The sequence below is a fragment of the Chrysochloris asiatica genome, unplaced genomic scaffold (assembly GCF_000296735.1).
Source record: "Chrysochloris asiatica unplaced genomic scaffold, ChrAsi1.0 scaffold00065, whole genome shotgun sequence".
Classification (NCBI taxonomy): Eukaryota; Metazoa; Chordata; class Mammalia; order Afrosoricida; family Chrysochloridae; genus Chrysochloris; species Chrysochloris asiatica.
In genome coordinates, this window is record NW_006408583.1 from 7,880,724 (window position 1) to 7,905,736 (window position 25,013).

At 42.5% G+C, this 25,013-nt stretch overlaps 1 pseudogene; it reads right to left on the reverse strand.

The window, feature by feature from the left end:
* The window catches only part of LOC102822845, a 152,507-nt pseudogene that overhangs the window by 60,779 nt on the left and 66,715 nt on the right, over positions 1 to 25,013 (reverse strand).

Here is a 25,013-nt window from a genome sequence, read left to right on the forward strand (position 1 = left end):
TGGTACAGTGACTGTGTATTCCTTCCATCTTCTCTTGATGCTTTCTGCATCATTTAATAATTTGCCCAGTGAATCTTTCAATAATAAAAGTCGAGGCTTGAATTTTTTCTTCAGTTCCCTTAGCTTGAGAAATGCTGAGTGTGTTCTTCCTTTTTGTTTTTCTGATTCCAGATCTTTGCACATTTTTTTTTAATATCTGACTTTATCTTCTTGAGCTGATCTTTGAAATTTTCTATTTAGCTCTTGGACCTCCTCATTTCTTCCATTTGCTTTAGTGGAGCTGGAGAGCAAGTTTCAGTGCCTCTTCTGACATCCATTTTGACCTGTTCCTTCTTTCTTGTCTTCTTAATGAATTTTTGCTTTCTTCATATATGATGTTCTTGATGTCATCTCACAAGTCTTCTGGTCTTCGGTCTTTAGTGTTTAAAGTATCAAATCTGTTCTTCAGATGATCTCTAAATTCAGGTGGGATAAATTCAAGGTCATATTTTGGCTCTTGTGGACTTGTTTTCATCTTCTTCAGCTTCAGTTTGAATTTGCTATGACTAATTGATGGTCTGTTCCATCTTTAATATAGAAGTAATAAATATACAAATACAGAAATCCCTGGATCAGTCATCCTCTGTAACACTGGGGTCACCATGAGTTGGGGCTCGACTAGATAGCAACTAACAATAACAACATGGCTCAAGGAAACCAGTAAGTGACACATGCTGCCGTCCCCATAAATCAAAGCAAAATATAAGCAAGGCACCAAACAAACAGGATTAAAATAACAGATCATCAGGCCAAGCAGGAATGAAAGCTTTCTGGAACAAATGACTTGTCTGGCCCAGACAGAAGATGGCTCAACCACAGAGAGTAGCATGCCATGGCTGCAGTCACCTCCCAGTCCTGGAAGACCACACACAGATAGTGTCATGGGCTTGAAGCTGTTCACTGGGTCCTATCTCACAATATGTTAGGGATATCTTTCTGTACAAATTTCAAAGCTATACAGAGAGTTTCTCATTTATTTAATCTATAGGCCCTCTGGGAAAAGGAGTGGGGAGGTAAGGTTGCTGTCACCATATAAAGATGAGAAGAACATTCTGTTTAGAGAAGAACCCGACTTGTCTCTGGATCAACTGTTTATCAGTGCTGAAGGAGAATCTAAGACCCAGGATGTATCCCATGGCTGATGCTCTAAGTCCTACCTTTGGAAACACCTTGAAGGAAGTAAGCACAAGATGACTTGGGCAAGATGTAGCCCCTTGTTCCTCCCTTGTTCCCACCTCTTTGCTAGACCAGATAGCTGCAAGACTCACCTGTTGTTGAACTGAACCTCTTCTCCATTCCTGGTCCAGCTGATGGTCGGTCTCGGGTTGCCTATGGCCTCACAGTGTAGGAGGACACTCAGTGTTCCACTGGCCAGGGCCACAGTCTGTCCAAGATGGGTGACCACTTCAGAAGCCGAGAGGTGCTGGGCAGCTGAGATCTTCCGCAAGATGGTGGGTTTGCGGTGTGGTCTGCGAGAGCTGCCCCCGGCCTCCCCAGACGAAGAGGTGCGGAGGGAGCTGCTGAAGCCAGACACGTGTTTGTGAGGGGGGATGGCCACAGGGGCAATCCTCCGCTCCGAGGGCTTGAGGAACACATCCTGGTGCTCCAGGTGACTGCGGAAGATCTCCTGGGCCAGTTGGGCCACCAGGTGCTTACTGTAGATGTCACGCAGCTCCTCAGGCTGTTGGGAGAGGTTGCTGAGGATGTCGTCCAGGCGCCTCTGCTCCGTCACCAAGGTGAAGGGCAGGCGCAGCAGGGCCTGCTCAGCATTCGGGTCCTCCTCGGAGGACGCGTTTCTTTCCATGGAGTCCTGGACCTCCCAGGAGGCGAGGAGCTCTCTGGGCCAGCCCCCTTGCTCCAGCAGCCGGGATACAATGTCATCATAACGGCTGCCTGGGTCTACAGTGAGGCCTCGCTTCTCCGCCTTGCTGCCATTGGAGAAGATTCCATTCTGGTGTTTGTGGGCCCGCAGAGCCTCGTTTGGACCGACTTTCCTCACTGCGAGGGTCTCTTCCTCACTCCTCAAGCTCAAAGGCCGGGCCACCAGCTTCCTGTTGCCTCCAATGAGCTTGATGACAAACTGCTCCCGGGCTGGCCCTGCAGAACAGGCGTACATGCCTGCGTCCGAGGGCTTGAGGCGATGGATCTTCAGGTAGCCAAAAGGGGCCACCGTAACGTGAGCGGAGCTGATAAGGTGCTGGCCATCTTTCTCCCAGGTGATGAGGGGCTTGCGGAACCTCCGTGTGGGGCAGCGGAGCACCACAGAGGTCTTGGGGAGCAGGTACGCGAATCCCCCCACGACGAAGTGCAGCTTCCTCTGCCTGCGCGTCTGGATGTAGATTTTCCTCAAGGCGGCAATGTGAGGGCTGTGCTTTGTGACCGGCTGCCCAGGCCCTAACGAAATGATTAGGATGGAAGTGGAGCCAGACAGATGAAAGAGAAGGAGAGAGCAGAGAAAGGTGCGAGAGGCAAAGACAGGTGGGCCAGAAAAGGAAAGGACAAAGAGAAGATAAAACAAGAAGGAGGGACACAAGTGAGAAGAGAGAAAAACCAAACTAAACCAAACCAAACCAAGAAACTCTCGTGTTTCCTTTGCTCAGGGAAGGCATCTACTGCCCTATATGGCTACCAGCTGTGGCCCACAAGGCTGCTGACCCAATCAGAGCCTGGAGCTCTAAGGAGATGCAGCTGAGCTACCTGTTTATCAGCTGCAGGTCCTTCTAACTCTGAAGCCAAGATTCGGGTTTCTAGATGGAAGAGACCTTGGGGAAGGCAGTCTCTCTCATTAAAAGGGCTAAAAAAAAAAAAAAAAAAAAAAAAAATTAAAACCAGCATCATAAAAAGAGGCAGAGGTCAAAGGGAAGGAGAATGTTCCCAATACAATGTTTACATTTTCAGTCTTGCAAAGCTCCAGGGCCCTAAAGTAGTTGGTGAGGAGAGTCTAGAAGTGTTACAACTCTGGGGGCTAATACTGAACAGAACAAATCTGTTTAGAGTAGTTTAAAACCCCAGGGTGGATAACATTAGACTTCATTAGTAAAAGGCTGCCTTCAGCTTCCAGATCTCTGCCTGCCAAGCAAGTACATTTTGCTCTGCCCCCTGCAAACTGTTTTTCCAGTGGAGAAGAGAATTCAACCTGGCCATGTGAACTAAGACTCTGTTTCCATCTCTCACTGGTCTTAGGTGTAGGGCAGGTTACTTCAAGACTAGGGATACTGCTCTGTGGGTTCCACCACCCCATGCCCAGAACCAGTGACACACTCACTTGCACAGGTTGCCAGCATACAGGGTCTGATGGAAGAAGAGAAAGGTAGAGGTGGGCACAGGGTAGAGTTGATAATGGTTGAGATCCCAGTTTTCAGTACTCTCCGGCAAATGGCGCTGCGAGTCTGGGTACCCTCACCGCAGGTCGTGGAGCACTGGTGGAGAAAAAAGGGCAAATTCATGCAAATACAGGGCATGAGGTATATGACACACCAAGAATGCTCTGACCTAGGGCTTGAAGATCGGTGAAGTCTGGGTGAGTGTAGAACCCAGGATTGAGCATGTGAGGCAGAGAAATGGCCAGAACGAAGGTAAAGACTTCAGTGGAGAAGTGTAAGGGCAGCTTGGAGTTGGAATTAAAAAGTTTGATTGAATAGACGAACCAAGCTGAAAGTGCCAGAAAGCTCAAGAGGCAGTCTGGGGCCAGATCTGGAGACCTTTAATCTCTAGACAGGCGGCTTGGAATTGGTCCATAAAGCAATGAGGAGCCATTGAAGGGAGGAGTAACATGATGAAAGAGGTGTTTTGAGAAGGTTAATCTGGCAACAATGCAGGGAAAGGACGGGAGCAGGAGATGGATGGGAGGCGGGAACATCAGTTAAGAAGGTTGCGACAGTAGTCCAGGAGTGAGATGATAAAGACCTGAACTAGGGACTTAGGATCATGGCTGTGTGCCACATTAACTTGACAAATGTTGGTTAAAAAGCCCAAACAAACCCAGAAATATATTTTCAGTGTTATATGCCAACACATTGAAGTGACACCATTCTGTGCAATGCTGATGTGATATCCCACCTTAAAGGAAATTTAAGATGCAAGAGATTCAAACCCACTGCTTTTGTCCCCCCACCTCTCCCCAATGATAGGGATTTTCAGACTCATTTATTTTATTGTAAATGGCAGTACCAAAGCCAGGGTAATTTTAGATGGGGGGGGGGAAGAGCCTGAAAAATTGGAAAGTATGTTACTTTAGTGCTACCACATAGGAAAAGGTAAAATAAGTAGGCTATGGGTTTGCAGATCTGTTTCTGACTTCGGTCAAGTTCTTTCTCTAGCCTCAATTTCCACATCTCTAAATTGGGAAAACCCTCGGAAACCCTGTACAGGGTCGCTATGGGTCAGAACCGACTCGATGGCACTTAACAACAATAACAAAATTGGGAAAAGCTGGACTAGAATAAAGATGCTCGAAGTATGTTCCTTTAACTAATGGAAGAGATTCATGGGCTTCTTAGGTGGTGGGGATACCGAACCACTGGAGAACTGGGAGCCCTATCCACACACATCTTAACCAAAAAAGCTCCAATTCTATCTGCTTTAGATTTTTGGCTTCCCAGTAGCATTTAATTTTAAAAAGTGGTTTGTGGCTTTATGTTTCTAAAAAATACCAGTTAAGCAACAGGATCTTCTAAGCTCCTTTTAGCTCTAACTATCCTGACTTTAATTAAAATTTTTAATTTTTTTTTGGTGGGGTGGGGAACAATGTCCATAAAAATATGACTTACAAATATTTAATAACCAACTCTTTCAGGAGATAGAAGAACGAGTTTTTTAAATTTTTTTTAAGAGGTCTGACCTTTTGAGAGGTATTGCTCTCAGAATAGATTCTGAAAGTAATTTTATTTGAAGTGCTTAAAGAAGCTTTGGCATAGTAACATCTCTGAGGGATTCTATGCAGCAACCAGGAGATGGAACCCAGATAGTTGAAGATGAAAAACACCCATATATCATCCAGGTCTTCCTTCTCTAAGGGGAACCTTCCAAGGGCTATGGAATGTATGTCTCCTGTCAATTAGAGGGCTAAGGGAATGGCTGTTGGGATGACTGGGCCTCCTTGGAGACTGAGAACCCCCCCCCCCCCGCCAGGAGCATTTTTGTATGGCACTAACAGGAGTCCTGGTGTGGTGCTGTGGGTTAATGCGTCAGACTGCAAAGCCGTTTGAACTGCAAGGTGGCGGCGGTTCAAGCTCACCAGCTGCTCCTCGGAAACCCTATACAGGGTCGCTATGGGTCGGAATCGATTCAACGGCACTTAACAACAACAACAGAATGAGTTAATCCCGGAGATTTGGTGATGACTTCTCGTGATTCCAGTTCCTCCCCGGTATCTGGAATTTCATCAGCACAGCTAATTTAGAACCCAGTAGCATTCCTTGGGTAAGGACTAACTATTCCTGTTATTGTGCAATATTGAGTACAGATTCATAGAGACACTATAAGACAAAATAGAACTGCCTCATGAATGGGGCTTCTAAGGGTTTTTTTTTTCTTACAAATGTGGGTTCAAACCAGCGACCTTTCAGTGTCACAACCGCACTACAGGGCTCCTGTAACTGCTCTTAGTTCCCAAAATGAAATCTCCTCTTGAGGGAGAAGAGTAAAACCAGCAGGCTTGGGTTCAGCCAGTCAACTTAACGGCTTCCTTTTATGTTATTTTTTCCTGACATTGAGCAGGAAAAGAAGAGAATCATTACAATAACAAAACTTAATCTTTAATAGACACAAAGTACTTGATATGCCTCATTTACTTTAAACCTCCCAATAGCCACACACAGGGAGCAGTATTATCATCTTCATGTTACTGGAGTCCTGGTGTGGCGCTGTGGGTTAATGCACCAGACTGTAAAGCCCTTTGAACTGCAAGGTCAGTGGTTCGAGCTCACCAATGGGTCCTTGGAAACCCTATACAGGGTTGCTATAGGTTGGAACCGACTCAATGGCACTTAACAACAACAACAATGAAGGTCTGTTGTTACTGTTGTTGTAAGGTGCTGGTTGAGTACATTTCTGACTCGGAGTGACACCATGTGACCGAGTAGGGTTTTCTAGACTGTGTTCTTAGTCAGCACTCTGGCTGTATTTCTTCCAACAAATTCTTTGGGCAGTCCATGGTACATTCAATATTCTTCTCCAACACGTCTCTCATACTTCAGACAGATTGTTAGGAGGGTCTAGTCACTGGTGAAGGAGATCATGTTTGGTAAGGTGGAGGGTTGGAGAAAAAGAGGAAGGCCCCTAGCGAGATGGGTTGGCACAGTGGCAGCATTGAAGGGCTTAAACGTAGCAACGATTGTGAGGTTGGCCCAGGACTGGGCAGTGTTTTGTTCTGTTGGGTATAGGGTCACTATGTGTTGGTACCGACTTGATGACACCTAACAACAACAACAACATTTTTCAGTGAGAGCAGATCACAAGGTCTTTCACCTGTGCAGTGACGGGGTGGGATCTAATCATCCACCTTTCAGTTCACAGCTGTGTGCACTAACTGGTGCAACACCAGTTAACTTATTAAGCCCAATGCTAAGTACCCACTAAGTGGCAGAGTCAGTCAGGATTTGAAAGTAAGTTTGCTTGTCTTATAAGAGTCTGAATTCCTAACCACACACTATACTGTTCTAAAGTCTTGTTTTACTTAACGGAACCACAATCTAGCAGCTACTTTTCCTTAGCTCCTAATCACAAGGGTCCCTCCTTCAAATTTGCAGGTTGAAAAGAACATTTTTCTGACTTCTCTGCATCCCACATGTTCCAGAGGCCACAGGTAGGAAGATAATTATAATGTGCACAAGCCCCTTCCAGATCACCCCATTTATGATGAAGTATCACCTGACAGGCTTAGCAAAGTAATGGCCTTGACAGGACTCCACTGGGCGAACGTCCCTCTCTAGACTCATTTGTGGAATGGAACAGTGCTCTTTTCTGCAATGCTACTTTTATTATGATTTTGCTCATATAGAATCACATGCCCCAAATTAACATCCTCATGGAAAAACTGCTACTGACAACACATCCATGCACATACACACTCATTCACTTCACAGTCTTCTTCATTTTGGTAGGTGTGTTCTTGTTAATATCATGCTTTAATACAAAAGTAAAACTATAACACTTAGTCATCAAACTCATCTTGTGAGATAATAAGACACAAATCTTGCTATGAGGAAATGTAAACAATATTTCTTCCTAATTTCCTCAGAAAATGCCCTCCATCAGTGAGAAGACAGAAAGCAAGGCATTAGAACATTAAAATTTTATGTCCACGTTCTTAATCATTTATCCTGCTGAAATCAAACTGTATCTGAAATATGAAAAAGCAATCATTCTCTTCTGTTCTAAGACATTTGAGAGATTTCTACCAGAAGGTGATTTTACTGCCAAACTATGACCCTCTAATAATGTAGAAGTTGGAGCAGTAGTTGAGCACATGGCCTCTAACCCATCAGCCACTCCATGGGAGAGAGCTCTGGGAATCTGTTTCTGTGAAGATTAACAGCCTTGGAAATCTCATGGAGCACTTTACTCTCTTACAGGGTCACTGTAAGTTAGAACTGATTCAAAGGCAGCAGGTTCAATGGTAATGTCCTTATCTGGCACACCATCTGATGGAAATCCATATAGGTCAACATTCAGTGGGGCAAGGATTCTAAGCATCTGTTTCAAAAGCGGGTATCTTAATTTTCAGAGGCAGTTTTCCCATCTGTGGAAGTAAATGTCTCTGCGATGTATTTCAGCTAGCAGCAGCACCATGCTGAGAGCTGTATATCAGACAAGAAAGGGAAGGGGGTCAGTGAGGCCAATTCAAATGTTCATATAAAAACAAAAGGGATGGTGCTGAATCAGGTTTTGACACAGAGATTTTTCACTTCAGGCATAATGCTTTGGTTCTTGGTTAAATCTGCTTATGAGGCAATCATTTTGTCGGGATGTCTCTATGGAAGCCACACAGGTTTCTGAAGGTGGGGGTGTTGCTGAGAACTCAGAGAAGTGGCAAGGTCTGTGAGGAACAGTGTTAGGGCTCCTAGAATTCAGATTTCTGGGTTCCTGAAGCTGCGGCGGGCCACCCAGTCAGGCTGTCGGCCCCTCAGTGCCCTTGTGAACCTTTAAGAAACAGTTTTCCTTAAGTTACCTTCAAGTTAAACAATTACCATGTTGTTGTTGTTGTTGTTAAGTGCTGTTGAGTTGATTCTAACCCATAGTGACCCTGTGTAGGGTTTCCAAGGAGCAGCTGGTGAGCTTGGACCACCGACCTACAGTTCAAACGACTTTGCAATCTGACGCATTAGCCCACAGTACCACACCAGGACTAGAGTAATCAGTTTATCAGAAATCGTTTGCCTTAGACTTAGGGCTCCTTTAGAAAGGGATCTGTGCAGCTGCAAGTTTGAGGAGTAGAAATCCCAGGGTCGGAGTATCATGTCCTTTTTGACTCTCTGTTCACAACCTAGAGACCCTGTAGCCCTGGGCATGTTCTGATGCCCTCTCCTGAGGAATTAACATGACAGTGATCTAGGCAACCTGGGTTTCACCATCACCTCTCCAGAGCAAAGTCCAGATGCTTTCCAGGCTGAGGTTGCCTGATGTGCACTGTATCTACTTGCAATAAACATATTCGGTTACACTGATTTTTGGTGTTTCTCTCTGCATCTAGAAACACACAAATTGAAACAGGCTATGCATAATTAATATGTGCAAGCATTCAAATGGGAACTAGTTAGGAAAATAAGGAAGTTGGGGTTTTAACCCTAATTTATGAGGCCAAGTCAGGAATGGTGACTGCTGATGTAATCACCTCCCCAAATTCAGGGCAACAGGGGAAATCAAGTTCTCTTGCTGGGAAATGGCTGAAGTTTGAGAGCCAGGAAACTGACAAGAAAGAGGCAGGATTTCCCTGACATTCTTTTCCTAATAAATCATGTTCTTTATTGTGCCGTAACTTGGAAAAGAAGAACTAGAAAGGCTCTGCCATTCCAGAGTAGAGACTAGAAACATCTGGAGTAAGAGGTGCATGGAGGTCAAGCAGGGAGGGTGTGGAGAAACAGGAAGAAAAATACAGTGGCCTGAAAAGAATCCCATCCATCTACAATCCATGCTCCAAATGCTGGATGTTATGTTCTGAATGTGTCCTACAAAAATAAGTAAATCCTGGTGATACTGTGGTTGAGTGCTCAGGTGTGAACAGAGAATTTGAACCCACTAGCTACTCTGTGGAAGAAAGATGGAGTAGGCAGCTTCCAGAAAGGGTTTTTGCTGGGTGTCAATGAGTTGGTCACGACTCATAGCGACCCTACGTAAAACAGAACAAAACTACTGCTCGGTCCTGTGCCAGCCTCAAAGTCGTTGCTATGTTGAGCCCACTCTTACGGCCAAGGTGTCAGTCCATTTCATTGGGAGGGGGTCTTCCTCTTTTTCGCTGACCCTCTACTTTACCAAGCAAGATTTCCTCTTCCAGGGACTGGTTCCTCCTGATAACATGTCCAAAGTTAGTGTCTCACCACCCTCGCTTCTACGGAGCACTATGGCTACGCTTCTTCCAAAGCCTCCTCTAACACAGATTTGTTTCTATTTCTGGCAGTCCAGGGTATTATATCCAATCTTAGTTACCAACACCATAATTCAGAGGCATCAACTTTTCCAGCTTCCTCATACATATGAGGTGATCAAAAAGCCCGAGTTTGAGTTAGGTGCTCCTTAGTCTCAAGGTGACATCTTTGCTTTTAAAAATAACTTAAACAAGCCTGTTGCATTAGGCTTGCTCAATTCTGTAGGATCACTATGAGTTAACATCTATAGACATGGGTTTATACCTGTGATGGTAATCTTATTTGAGAACGGGGGTTACTTATTATGAAAAGGAGGCCATATCAGTGTAAGGTATGCTTTGAACCAACTCATTTTGAGGTAGAAAAAGAGATTACAAGTAAGTACAGATGGAGGGGAAGACACATGCCATGTGGAGATTAACAAAGACTCATGGAATGCCAAGTCACAGAAACTGAAAGAGATCTCCCCCAGAGATGACAGAGAAAGAGTATGCCTGTAGAACCCATGTCCTAAATTTGAACTTTCAGCCTCCTAAATGGTGAGAAAATAAATTTCTGTTCTTTAAAACCACCCACTTTGATGCTTTTGTTACAACAAAAGCAAGTTAAGACACTGGGCAAGGTCCCCACAGCCTAGTTAAAATCCAGTTACACTCTGTGGTAGATATGGTTATAAATGTACTGCTCCGTAATGTTAGGAGGATTGTTCTTTCTGTTCTAGCCTTCTGTATGCTTACGCCTGGGGGTGTCTTATTTTCCTCCTGTACCTCAACCACATTCCCCTTCTGAGGAACACAAACATACCTCTGTCCAGTCGGAGAGCAGCCACTCACTGGGGCAGTCATCTTTCCTGCAGGCTTGCTGGGAGGTCAGCTTTGAGGATGAACAGAAGGTCTCAGGAAGCTCCAAGAAGCTGCCATCAGCCATGCGCTGTTTGCACAGAACCTCGCGTTTCTGAATGCCCCCTCCGCATGTCCTGGAACACTGCAAAAGGAAGAAAGAGAAGGTCAACCCAACACAGGAACTAGACTGTTCTAACCACAAAGTCTTACCTTCACTTTGCCTCAGTTGAGAGCCGAAGAAAAAAGAATATTAAGAAGAAGAAAAAAAACAGGAACTAGTCCAAAGAATTTTGTTACAAGATCTACACATTCCACTCTTTATCCCAAGTATTTAGCTAGATCATCCAGGAATTTCAAGGGCCTTTAAAGTTTAGAACGTTGCTCCTGGTTTAAAAGGTTAGTATAATAGAGTATCAAATGCCTTTACAATCCAATGAAAAGAATCTGTGCTGCTTTCAGAACCAACAACAGCATGCTTCTGTCATCACTTTAACTCTGGAGACACTCATCTACAGAGACGAGAGCCCCAGTCTCTCTGCCTCAAGCATAAACATCCATTCTACCACATTGGACAGTCATTTGATTAAGGGTCAAATTTTCTGAAGAACTCTATCTTAGAACCCGTTTCTTATAGGATCAGTGATTTCTTAGGGCAGTGGAAGTCATATGTCTTGAATTTAGGATGTAAGAAAAATGGTCTCGTTCCAGGGGTTTGCAAGCAGGACCCCAATCAAACATATTGTTTACAAATTCCTTAATAGCTATAATCTAGCTGCTTAAAGGTCACTAGAGCCCCCCTGTAGCAAAGATTGTCAGCTGTTTCCAAGTAACTGCTGCCTCCTCTCTTTCCGTAGTCAAAGAGCCCCATTTTTTAGGTAGGCCCATGAGTTTTCTTAATAAAGACCACACTCACCAACCTCCTTTGAAAACAGACATGGCCCTGTGACTATGGAAGGGTTGTGTGCAATTTCAAGGAAGTGCCTATTACGAGAACGTGGCATCTCTTTCCTTCCCCTTTTTCTCTTAGCTGGCTGGAGAAAATGATGTCTGAAATGTAAGCTTCCATCATGGACTGTGATAGGAAAAAGGTAGAAGGAGACTGGATTCTTGATTGTGAAACTACAATGGTATCCCTGGACTGCCTACATTTATGATAGCAGGGTAAGTGGGGAGGGAGAACAGAAGGGAGAGAAAGAAAGAGCAAAGAGGGAGAGAGGGGAGGGAGAAAGAGAAAGAGAGGGTGAGAATGTGATATTCCTATTTTATTTGAGCCATTGTTGTTTCAGATTTTCTGTCACCCTCTATCATATTTGATCCTAGTTGCTATATCAGTTAATGACTGTAAAGTCACCACTCCTCTGTCACTTTGTCCTTCTGTGGTGGATTATATATTGCTGCGATGCTGGAAATGATGCCATTGATATTTAACACAACAGCAGGGTCACCCATGGTGGACAGATTTCAGTGGAGCATCGAGACTAAGCTTGACTAGGAAGTAGGAGAGGCAGACCACTTCTGAGTGGTTGACCAATGAAAAGCATCTGAATAGGAGTGCAACATTGTCTGATATAGTGCAAGGAAATGAGTCTCTCAGGTTGGAAGACACGCAAAATGTAACAGGGGAAGAGATACTGCCTCACAGTAGAGTCTAAAATAATGAAGTAGGTGGAGCAGAGTTTCCAGACTTTTCATTTGCAGATGAGGCACTATTCAAAATGAGAAGAAACAACTTCCAACATCCAATTAATAACTGGAACATGGAATGAATGATGTCACAATCTAAAAAAATTGTAAAGCATCAAAAATGAAATGGGATGCACAAAGATCAATATATTAGCCATCAGTGAGCTGAAATGGACTGGGACTGGTCACGTTGAATTGGACAATCATATAGTTGATTATGCCCAGGATAACTAAAGAGCAATGGTGTCACATTCATCATAAAACAAAAAACATTTCAAGATCTAGGAAGTACAATGCTGTCTATGACAGGATAATGTCCTTATACCTACACAAGGAAGACTTACGAGCTCTGGTGGCACAGTGGGTTATACTGGGCTGCTAACCACAAGGCCAGCAATTCAAATCCACCAGCCACTCTGCAGGAGAAAGATGAGACTTTCTTGCTTCCATAAAGATTTACAGCCTTGGAAACTCTCTACAGAGTCACTGTGAGTTGGAATCAACTTGATAACACACAACCAGCACCAGCACAACAAGGAAGATGACTGAAAACAACTAGTATTCAAATTTATGCACCAACTGCTAGAGTACATGATGAAGAAATTAAAGAATTCTACCAACTTCTTCAGTCTGAAACTGATCAATCATGCAATCAAGATGCATTGATAATTACTGGCGATTGGAATGGAAAGTTGGAAATCAAGAGAAAAGGACCATTGGAAACTATAGTCTTGGTGATACACACAATGTTAGCGATTGCATGACAGAATTTTGCAAGACCAATAACTTACTCATTACAAATACCTATTTTCAATAATATAAATGGTGACTGCACACACGGACCTCATGAAATGGAATATACAGGAATCAAACTGACTACATCTGGGATAAGAGATAATGGCAACGCTTAATATCATCAGACAAAACAAGGCCAGGAGCCAACTGGGAAATAGACCATCAATTTCTCACATGCAAGTTTAGTTTGAAGCTAAATAAATAAATAAAAAAACAAGTCCATGAGAGCCAAAATTTGACCTTGAACACACACCACCTGAATTTAGAGACCATCCCAAGAATAGATTGATGCATTCGGCACTAATGAGGGAAGACAAGGGGAGTTGTTGGATGACATCAATAACATCAGATGTGAAGAAAGCAAACGGGCATTAAAAAGACAGGGAAAGAAGGACAAAACTGAATGTCAGAAGAGACTCTGAAATTTGCTCTTGAATATAAAGGAGCTAAATCAATTGGAAGAAATGATGAAGCAAAAGAGCTGAACAGAAAATTTCATAGGGCAGCTTGAGAAGAGTCAAGCATTATAATGAACGTGCAAAAATCTGTAGTTAGAAAACCCAAAGGGATGAACACAGCATTTCTCAAGCTGAATATACTGAAGAGAAAATTCAAACTTTGACTTTAAATATTGAAGGATTCTATGGACAAAATATTTAATGATGCAGAAAGCATCAAAAAATGGAAGGAATACAGAGTCAAAGTAAAACAAATAGGTGATGTTTACCAATTTCATGAGGAAGCATATGATCAATAACTGATGCTACTGAAGGATGAAGTCCAAGCTGCACGGAAGCCATTGGTGAAAAGCAATGCTCCCGGAGTTGATGGAATACAAACTGAAATCTTAAACTGATGCACTGCTGAAAGTGTTTACTCATCTATGCCAAGAAATTTAGAAGACAACTACCTGGCTAACCAATTGCAAGAGATTTATATTTGTGCCCATTCTAAAGAAAGGTGACCCAGCAATGTGGAAATCAACAAACAATATCATTAATACCACTTGCAAGTAAAATATTGCTGATGATAATTCAAAAATGTTTGCAGCAGTACATCAACAGGGAGGGGTCAGAAATCCAAGCCAGATTCAGAAGAGGTCATGGAACGAGGGATATCATTGCTGATGTAAGATAGTCTCAGCTGAAAGCAGAGACTACCAGAAAGACATTTACTTTTTCTTTATTGACTATGAAAGGCATTCAACTGTGTGGATCATAACAAACTACAGATCATGTGGCAAAGAACGGGACTTCCAGAGCACTTGATTGTGCTCATGAGGAACACGTACATAGACAAAGAGGCAGACATTCAAACATAACATGGGGATACTGAATAGTTTGATATCAGGAAAGGTGTGTGTCAGGATTGTATTCTTTCATCATATTCATTCAATCTGTATGCTGAAAAAATAATCTGAGAAGCTGGATTATATGAAGAAGAACACAGCATCAGGATTGGAGAAAGGCTCATTAACAACCTGCAATATGCGGATGATACCACATTACTTGCTGGAAGCAAAGAGGACTTGAGATATTTACTAATGAAGATCAAAGACTACAACCTGCTGTATAGATTACATCTCAATATAAAGAAAACAAAAATCCTCACAACTTGACCAATAAATAACATCATGATAAATGGAGAAAAGATTGAAGTTGTCAAGGACTCTATTTTGCTGGGATCCACAATGAACACTCATGGAAGCAGCAGTCAAGAAATCAAGCAACATATTGCATTAGGCAAATCTGCGGCAAAAGACCTCTTGAAAGTATTAAAGAGCAAAGATTTCAGTTTGAAGACTAAGATGTGTCTGACCCAAGCCAACAGCCTCACATGCATGTACAAGTTGGACAATGGATAAGGAAGACCACAGAAGAATTGACGTATTTGAATTATGGTGTTGATGAAGAATATTGAAAATATCATGGATGGCTAGAAGAACAAACAAATTTGTTCTGGAATAAGAATTTCAGAATGATCCTTAGAAAGGATGACAAGACTTTGTCTCTTGTACTTTGGACATAATGCCAGGAAGGATCAATCTTAGAAGAAGGACATTATGCTTGGCAGAGTGGAGGGTCAGTGAAAAGGAGGAAGACCCCCAACAAGCTGGGTTGGCACAGCGACAGCCACCAGTGGGTTCCAACATAGTAACAATTGTGAGGATGGTGTAGGACCAGTTAGGGTTTTGTTCTGTTATACACGTGATTGTTATGTGTTGGAACTGACTCAATGGCACCTAACAACAAGAACAAGGCTGTAATAAGGAGCCCTGGTAGCAGAGTGTTAAGTTCTTGGTTCAAGCCCACCATTTGCTCTGCAGCAGAAAGATGTGACAGTCTTCTTCTGTAAATATTTACAGCCTTGGGAACTCTATTGAGCAGTTCTACTCTGTCATTTAGAGTCACTATGAGTCTGGACTGACTTGATGGGAAAGGGCAATAGTTTTGGAAGTACTCTGCTTACTCTACTTGTTGACCCATGTGTTAGAGTAGAGCTGCCCTTCCCAGAGTTTTCAGTGGCTGTGATCTTATGGAAGGAGCAGGCCAGGTCTTTCAACTCTGGTCCCTCTGGGCGAATTCAGATGACCAATCTTCTGGTTAGTAACCAAACACTTAACTGTCTGAGACATCCAGGGTGTGGTGCAAACAGCTAATGTACTTGGTTGCTAAACTACCCGTGGGTAGTTCAAATCCGTCCAGTGGCATTTCCAAAGGCAGGCCAAATCATTTACATCTGAAAACTCAGCCACCAAAAATCCTTAGAGTACTCACTTTGGCACTGTATGGTAAACACTGAACTGCAAGGTTGGTTTGAACCTCAAGGTTGGTGACTGAAACTCATCAGCTGTTCCTCAGAAACCCTATACAGGGTTGTTATAAGTTGGATCCAACTCGGCGGCACTTAACACCATTATAAAATTATAATGGTATGGAAAAGATTAGCATCGCCCTCATGTACAGATGACAAGCTTTTTTGTGACAGTTTCACGTTTTCTTTCTTTTTTTTTAAATAAAAAAGCCCATGTCACAGAGCACAGTTCCACTTTTACACACACATGTTTGTCTCGAGTTGGAATTAACTGGATAGCAACGATTTTTACCCTGCTCTCCTTAGCTTGCTGTCCACCAGCTTGCTGTGGGAGTAGGCCCTGGGTTTAAAAGCCTGAGAGTCTGAGTGGAAGGAGCTGCTCTGACCAGGTTGTCTTTCAGATCTCACTGTCGGCTGCGCTGTGGAGGAGGCATTCAGAATTGCAAGAGGGTTTGTTAGTCACAGTCAAGGCTAAGGTAGTGACAACACATTCCTGAGTCCAGTTAGAATACTGCAGGGTTGCAGCTTTCTATTCCTACTTCATGGATCTCAATACTGGATGCATTTTTAAATCACCCATGAGTTTTCACAAAGTATTGAGGCCTAGGTACCTTAGACCAATGAAGTCAGAAACTCTATAAACTGGGTATCAGACATCCGTTGTCATTTTTTTAAGCTCCCTGGGTAATTGCATTGTGTAGCTAGGGTTGACAACAATGTCTCCACCTTTCCAGTGTTGTTGTTAAGTGCTGTTGAGTCAGTTTTGACTCATAGCAAGCTTGTATAGGGTTTCTGAGGAGTGGCTGGTGAGTTTGAGTCACAGATGTTGCAGTTCAAACTAATCCTGCAGTCCAGAGCTTCACCCTACAGCATCACACCAGGCCTCCAATGGGCATCAAAAAAATTGAAGTAGAAATCTGGGACCCTGAGAGTTCTCTGCTAGAGACCATACTGGAGCAGATATGCCCTTTGTTTGCAGAAGTGAATGGCTTGAGGTCACAAAGCTACTGGATAATGAAGTTTGAGAAGTTACAAGGGGACTTCAAAAAGTTCATGGAAAAATGGAATGAAAAGATAATGTAACTTTTCCATGAACTTTTTGAAGTCTCCCTTATATCAACTTTGTCTAGTAGGACTTTTAAAGTCAGAACCTTTCTAACCTGCAAAACCAATGGTAATAAATACTTTTTGCATTAAAATTAGAAAAATTTGAGATGAAAATAACTATTGAGTCCCAGAAGTGGGAGCATGTCTTTTCTATATGACTCAGTATGGCTGGGATCAATGATCTACCCACTGACTAAAAGATGACTAGCAAAACAGGTGAAATCACCTTAGGAGGCAGGTCTTAGCCCCACTTTACAGATTAGAACACTGATGAGGAGAGACATGAAGTGACATAAGGCTACACGCTGTTGTTGTGTTGTTAAGTGCCGTTGAATCAGTTCCAACTCAGCGACTCTGCAAAGCTGGGTGGAGAACTTCCAGTACCGCAGGCTGCATAAAACCTGCAAAATCATTTGCTCTGGCCCCGCCAAGACAACTGCAGTTCCAGCTATCCAAATACAGCACACTCATTTTTAAGTTGATAATTTTGTATGGCCCACCAATTAGGTTATAAGTATCCACATGGCCCTTGGCAGAAAAAGGTTTCTCTACCCCTGCTGTGTATGGAGTCCTGGTGTGGCACTGTGGGTTAATTCGCTGCACTGCAAGGTTGGTTTGAACTACAAGGTTGGCGGTTCTAGCTCACCAGTCACTCCTTGGAAACCCTATACTGGGTCGTTATGAGTCGGAACCGACTTGATGGCATTTAACAACTACAACAACCCCTATTGTATAGGGTTTCTAGGAGCTGCTGATGGGTTTGACCTATTGACCTTGAGGTTAGCAGTCCAGTGCTTATCCTACTGTGCTACATCAGGACTCTTATTTTCATTCAGTGCTACATTTACTGGATTGGAGGTTGTGGGTACAGCTGGGGGAGCAGCCAAATAAGTGTTCTCTCTCCTGTGGTGTGGGAACTCGTCTCTGCTTACAGAAACCAGTAGAGGGTAATCTGGCTGTGGCTTTGTGCTGAGGACCCCATGTCCCATAAGTGCCAACTCTGCTTAGTGATTCTCTTTCACTCCACAGGAGGGCAGTGCTTTGTGATTCAGATGCAATTTTGTCATCTCTGACTGCCAAAAGGTGGTCCATGATCCACGTTGAAGACCAGCAATCTGAAATGTTGTATCTCCATTGTGGTGACTCTGAATAGTGTTTTTCTTAAGTTTTGATTCTGGAACTTAAAGGTTACATTTGAACCCATCTCTTAGGCTAAGCCATGACCCTGGAGTAAGAGGGCATGCTGTAGACTCTGTGTGGTGGTCTTTGGGTCAGTTGTTACTACAGATATAAACAGTTCCTTCCAAGGGGTGGTCTAGCATGGGCTTTGCATCTCTAAGGACCAAGCTAGGGTCTTAGCTCCAATGACACAAGCAGTGAGTGACCCAGGCCTTGAACTTCTCTGCTCCTTTTGATGACTCCTAGCACTTTGATTAGGGAAGAAATCCTCTTGCTTGCATTTAGCAGAACTTGAGAAAATCTTAAAGGATTTCACTTCTTAGATTCATTTTGTACCCAGACTAGTTAGCTCAGTAGCTTCTGCCAAGAAAAAAAAAAGTTTTTAAAGTATTTTTTGTATGGTTCAATATGGCTAGGACCAACTACCATGTTGGATAAAAGCTCTCACATAAATGTTTGTGGACTTGAAGTCGGTGGTTGAGGGAAATTTAAATTAGTGGCTAAGAATCCCACCCCATTTACTTAGCAAAACTCTTCTTGTAATTATGGGTAATTAAGGAGCTCTGGTAGCGTAGTGGTTACGAATCGGGCTGCAAACCTTAAGGTCAGTGGTTCGAAACTACCAGCCGCTCCGCGGGAGAAAGATGAGGCTTTCTACTCCCGTAAAGATTTACACCCTCGGAAACCCTGTAAAGGGTCGCTATGGGTCGGAACCGACTCAACGGCACTTAACAACAACAACAAGGTTTTAAATTTGGTTTTATAGTTTGTTGCATGACTAGACTTCTTAGGGTCAGCCTTCTTTTATTTCTATCAAATTCCCACTTACAAATAGTTATTCTACCATCAGATTAGTTAGAACTTTTATTACTGAATCCTTCCTCAGAGCTTTTTTTTTTTTTTTAACACCTAGATAAGTAGTCATGTGAATTATTGATTTTCTAAGGATTTGCCAAATTTAGGGGCTGTACTCACAATTCTTTCCACTCTATGAATTACTTAAATTACTCCATGAGCTTAATATAATTTTGTTGAAACCACAATCATTGGAAACCAATGTAAACTGACGAATCAAAAATTTAAATCTTATGCTTTGGGCTCGCTTCTTTGTCTACTCAACATGTCACATAACTGTGAAGAGTCATGTTGACCTACATTTGTCTGAAATGAAACTCTTACTGCTACACCATCACCCTCACCCAAAATCTGTTCCTTTCTTAGTCATCTCTATTCATTTAATGGCACTACATCTTAGGCAGAAACTCAGGCACTATCTTTGAAATTGTTCCTTTTCTCATCACCCTTTCCCTTATACCTAAATCCATGAGCATACACTGTCAGATATACATCCAAAATAAATGAGCTTACCTGCAAAATAAACATCATTCATAAAGAAATAAGCATCCAGGTTGGGGAACTAGCTTTTAAAAATTCATTTACAGTTCATCCAAAATAAATGCCATCTCCCCTTGGGAGGCTTGCCAAGTTTCTAGTTTGATCAGGCCCCAGAATGCAGATGGCACACTCCAACAGGATAATTTGAAGAGATTTCCTCCTTCCTAGTGGTTGGAAGATGTGCCCCTGTTGGATGAATACCCAAACTAGAGGGCAAGGGAACTTACTGAATCAGTCTATATAGTTCAGCTTCCTGGGGCCCAGGTAGAAAAGGGAGAGGAGTAGATCTAGAGGGGCCATAGGGGACAGTCAGCTTACCATCCGAACTCCCTGGCAGTCTATTCTCCACACGGTAATAAGTATAATGGCATAAATCAGGTCATAGAATTCCTATGTGCAAAACACTTCAATGGCTTCCCCTTGTAATTAGAATAAAATCCAAAGTCTTTTTAACTGCCCTGCCAAGCCCTGCATGTTCTGCCCTGCATGTTTTTAGTCTTAGGAATTTATAAACTAGGAGAGAAGACAGACACATAGGAAATGCACAGCGATACAAGGCAGGTGATGATGAGCATTCAAATAGATACCTAAACAATGGTTTAGGGGAACGCAGGGAGAATCAAGCATCATTGTACACTGGGCAGGTCTGTGAAGGCTTCCTAAGCATGCCATTTATGTAAGCTTGCAGGAATATGTACAGGATATCAGCAAAGTGAAGTGAAGAAAACGTCATGGAACAGTAGGAAGAAAAGCACAGTGACTGGAAAGTCAGAGAATGGGAAGACTCAGGGGAGGGGCTTAAATGGAGACAGCATTTGAAAGGGAGTACACTGAAGATCAATCACAAAGGATTTTACATACAAGGTAAACAGTTTTTAAAGTGCTCTAAGATGCTCATGCACCACTCATCTTTTGGTTTGTTGTACTGTGGTAGCTTGCATGCTTTGGTGATGCTGGAACCTATGCCATCAGTATTTTAAATACCAGCAAGGTCACCCAAGGTGGATAGGTTTCAAGGGAGCTTCAAGACTAAGACAGACTAGGAAGCAGGAGAGGTGAGATACTTCTGAATGTGCGTAGTTGTTGTTAAGTGCAATTGAATCTGTTTTGACTCCCAGGGACCCTGTATAGGGTTTCGGAGGAGAAGCTGGTGGGTTTGAACCACTGACCTCGTGGTTACAGTTCAGTGTTTATCCTACAGCTCCATACCAGGAATTCTTGTTAAGTGCTGTCAAGTCAATTCCGACTCCTAACTGACCCTGTATGGAGTTTCCGAGGACTGGCTGGTGAATTTGAACTGCCAATCTTATAGTTCAAACTAACCTTGAGGTCGAGTGCATTATCCCACAGCACTACACCTTAGCCACTGAAAACCTTAGAAGATACAGTGCTGGAAGACGAAAACATCATGAATGACACCAGAATAGTGTTATATGTAGTGCTGGAAGATGAGCCCCTGTTTGGAAGGCACTCAAAATGCGATAGGGTTAGAGCTGCCTCCCCAAAGTAGAGTTGACCTTGATGATTTGAATGGAGTAAAGCTTTCAGAACCTTCGTTTGCTGAAAGGACACAACTCAAAATGAGGAGAAACAGCAGCAAAAATCCATTAATAATAGGAACATGGAATGTATGAAGTATGAATCTAGGTAAATTGGAAGCTGTCAAAAATGAAATGGAACACATAAAGATGGATATCCTAGGCACTAGTGAGCGGAAATAGACTGGCAATGCCCATTCTAATCTGAGAATCATATGATTTACTATGCTGGAAATGGCAAGTTCAAGAATGCCATCATCAAAAAGACATTTCAAGATCTGCTTTGAAGTATAATGTTACCTGTGATAGGATAATATCCATATGCCTACAAGGAAGATCAGTTAATACCACTATTATTAAAATTTATGCACTAACCACTTAAAGCCAGTGATAATGAAATTGAAGAATTCTACCAACTTCTTCAAGGAGCTCTGGAAGCATAGTGGTTATGAATCGGGCTGTGAACCTCAAGGTCAGCAGTTTGAAACTACCAGCTGTTCCGTGGGAGAAAGATGAGGCTTTCTGCTCCCGTAAAGATTCACAGCTTTGGAAACCCTGTACAGGGTTGCTATGAGTCGGAACTGACTCCACGGCACATAACAACAACAACCAACTTCTTCAGTCTGAAATTTATCAAACATGCAATCAAGATGTATTGACAATTACTGGTGATTGGAATGTGAAGTATCAGTAGTTGGAATATATGGCCTTGATGATACAAATGATGCTGGAGATGATTATGTAATAGAAATTTGCAACACCAATTACTTGCTCATTGCAATTACCTTTTTAAAACCACATAAAAGGCCACACGTGGGCCTCATTAGATGGCACGCACAGGAATCAAATTAATTACATCTGTGGGAAGATAAAAAAAGCTCAGTGTCGGCAGGCAAAACTAGGCCAGATGCTGTGGAACTGTGGAACAGACTGCCAGTTGCTCATGTGCAAATTCAGGTTGAAGCTGAAGAAAATTAAAAATCGTCCAGTTGAACCAAAATATGACCTTGAACATATCCCACTTGAATTTACAGAGACCAGCTCAAGAACAGATTTGATGCATCAGACACAAATGACTGAAGACAAGAAGAGCTATGGGAAAATACCAACTTTATCATACAGGAAGAAAGCAGAAGGTCATTTAAAAGACAGGAAAAAAAGAAAAGATGAAATTGGTTATCAGGAGAGACTGTGAAACTTGCTCTTCAGGATAGAGATACATCTTGTTTTAGAAGTCAGTAGTAGAAAGTGAATGGTAGACATGAAGAAGTTAAAGACCTGAACAGAAAATTTAAATGGGCAGCTCTAGATAGCGAAGTCAAGTATTATACTGACATGTGTAAAGACCTGGAATTAGAAAACCAAAAGGGAAGAATATGTTCAGCATTCCTCAGGCTGAAAATCTAAAGAAAAAAATGAAGTCTCGATTTGCAATACTGAAGGATTCTCGTTGGCAAATATTGTATAATGCAGAAAGCATCAAACGAAGATGGAAGGTATACACAGAGTCACTATAACACAAAGAAATGTTCGATGTTCAACCACTTCAAGAGCAAGCATATGATCAAGATCTGATGGTACTGAAGGAAGAAGGCCAAGCTGCACTGAAGGTACTGGCAAAACCCAAAACTCCAGGAACTGATAGCATACAAATTGCAATCTTTCAACAAACTGATGCAGCACTGGAGGCAGTCACTCAACTATACCAAGAAATATGGAAGACAGCTACCTGGGCCAACTGATTGGAAGAGACCCATATTTGTGCCCATTCTAAAGAGAAGTGACCCAACAGCATGAGGAAATCATTGAATGATACCACTAATATCACATGCAAGTAAAATTTTGCTAACGATAATTCAAAAGCAGCTGCAACAGTACATCAACAGGGAACTTCCAGAATTCAAGCTGGATTCAGACAAAGATGTGGAATGAGGGATATCATTGCTGACATCAGATGGATCTTAGCTGAAAGCAGAGAATACCAGAAAGATCTTACTTTTTTTGGTAAACTGTGTGGATCATGATAAGCTGTGCATATCATTGTGAAGAATGGGCATTCCAGAACACTTGATTGAGCTCATAAGGAACCTGTACACAGACCAAGTGGCAGTAGTTCAAATAGAACAAGGGGACATTGAATGGTTTAAAATCAGGAAAGGTGTGCAGTAGGGCTGTATTCTTTTACCATACTTACGCAGTTTGTGTGCAGAGCAATGAATCTTAGAAACTGGATTATATGAAGTAGAATGTGGCACCAGGACAAGAAGACTCATTAACAACCTATGATATGCAGATGAAACAACCTTGCTTGCTGAAAGGGAAGAGGACTTAAAATGCTTGCTGATGAAGATAAAAAAAAAAAACCCCACAGCCTTGAGTATGGATTTCACCTCAATGTGAAGAAAACAAAAATACGCACCACTGGACCAATAAATAACATCATGGTAAGTGGAGAAAAGACTGAAGTTGTTAAAGACTTCATTTTGCTTGGATCCACCATCAACTCTCATAGAAACACCAGTCAAGAAATCAAATGATGTACTGCAAATCTGCTGAAGAAGACTTTTTAAAAATGTTCAAGAGCAAAGGTAGTAGTTTTTGCTAAGTGTTAAGTATTAGGGCTAAGGTGCTCCTGACTCAAGCTGTGGTATTTTTGCATGTGCAAGTTGCACCACGAATAAAGAAGACTATAGGAGTCCTGGTGTGGCTCTGCAACAGTTCAAACTGCATGGTTGGTGGTTCAAGCTCACCAGCTGCTCCTTGGAAACCCTATACAGGGTCGCTATGGGTCGGAATTGACTCGACGGCACTTAACAACAACAACATAGAAGGACTGATGTATTTGGGTTATGGTTTTGGAGAACAATATTAAAAGGATCATGGACTGCCAGAAGCAGCAAGGATGGTGGGACTTGGTCTCTCATACTTTGGACATATTATCAGGAGGGACCAGTCCCTGGACGACATCTTTCTTGGTAAAGTTCAGGGTCAGCAAAAAAGAGGAAGTCCCCAAAGAGATGGACTGGCAGAGTGGCAGCAACAATGGGCTCAAGCTTATTGATTGGGAGGATGGCACAGGACTAGGTGGTGTTTCGTTCTGTTATTCTCATTGTCACTGTAAATTGGGACTGACTTGATGGCAATATGGTGCTCATGGAAGACTCCTGGTGTGGCCCTATAGGAAAGTACTAGACTTCTAACCACAAAGTCAGCAGTTCAAACTCACCAGCTGCTCCTCGGAAAGTACATACAGGGTCACTATGAGTCAGACACGACTCAATGGCATTTAACAACAAGATGGTCTATACAGGGTCAATGTGAATCAGAACCCACTCAACTGCAGTTAAACAATGACAACAAGATTCTTGTGTTTTGATAGTATGTAATAGACACTCATTCTGTTGTGGGGGGGCGGATGGAGGAAGGGGAGGGGATGGTGCAGGTTTTTTGTTTTATCAGATCTATTCAAGTCTGTTGGTAACAGCCCAATGTCTCTCAGAAGCACATAAAAATGAAATATCCTATTGTTTAAACCAAATGTTACCCAAAAGAAGCATTCATCATGTTAAGTGCTTGAGAAGTACATTAAAAATAGTCTCCTAGCATGATATTTATTTTTATCTGCAACAATAGACTTGGATTGACTCAACCCATCTCCAGCTTTCTTTTTCCATATCCTCTCTCTTCCTTTTAAAATTATTGATTTATTTGGTTTCCAGGATAGAAGTGGCCAGGGTCTGAGTTGAGCAGTAGCTTGATGTTTTAGAACTGGTGCTTGGGGGATGTGATGCCCTGACAGGAAGGGTTCAGGGAAAAGGCAGTGCATTTTTCTATGAAAAAAGGAATGGATGACCCATTAAAATCATTACACCCTAAACTGAAAATAACATCAAACCACTTTTCTTTTAATTTTTGTCTAATAATTCACAATTTCCCCAGTGGGTCCTACTGAACCCATTAAGCATAAGGAAAGTGTTCCTGAAATTTCTGTTACCACGTGATTGATATTTTAGTTGCTTTACTAATATGAATTTTAA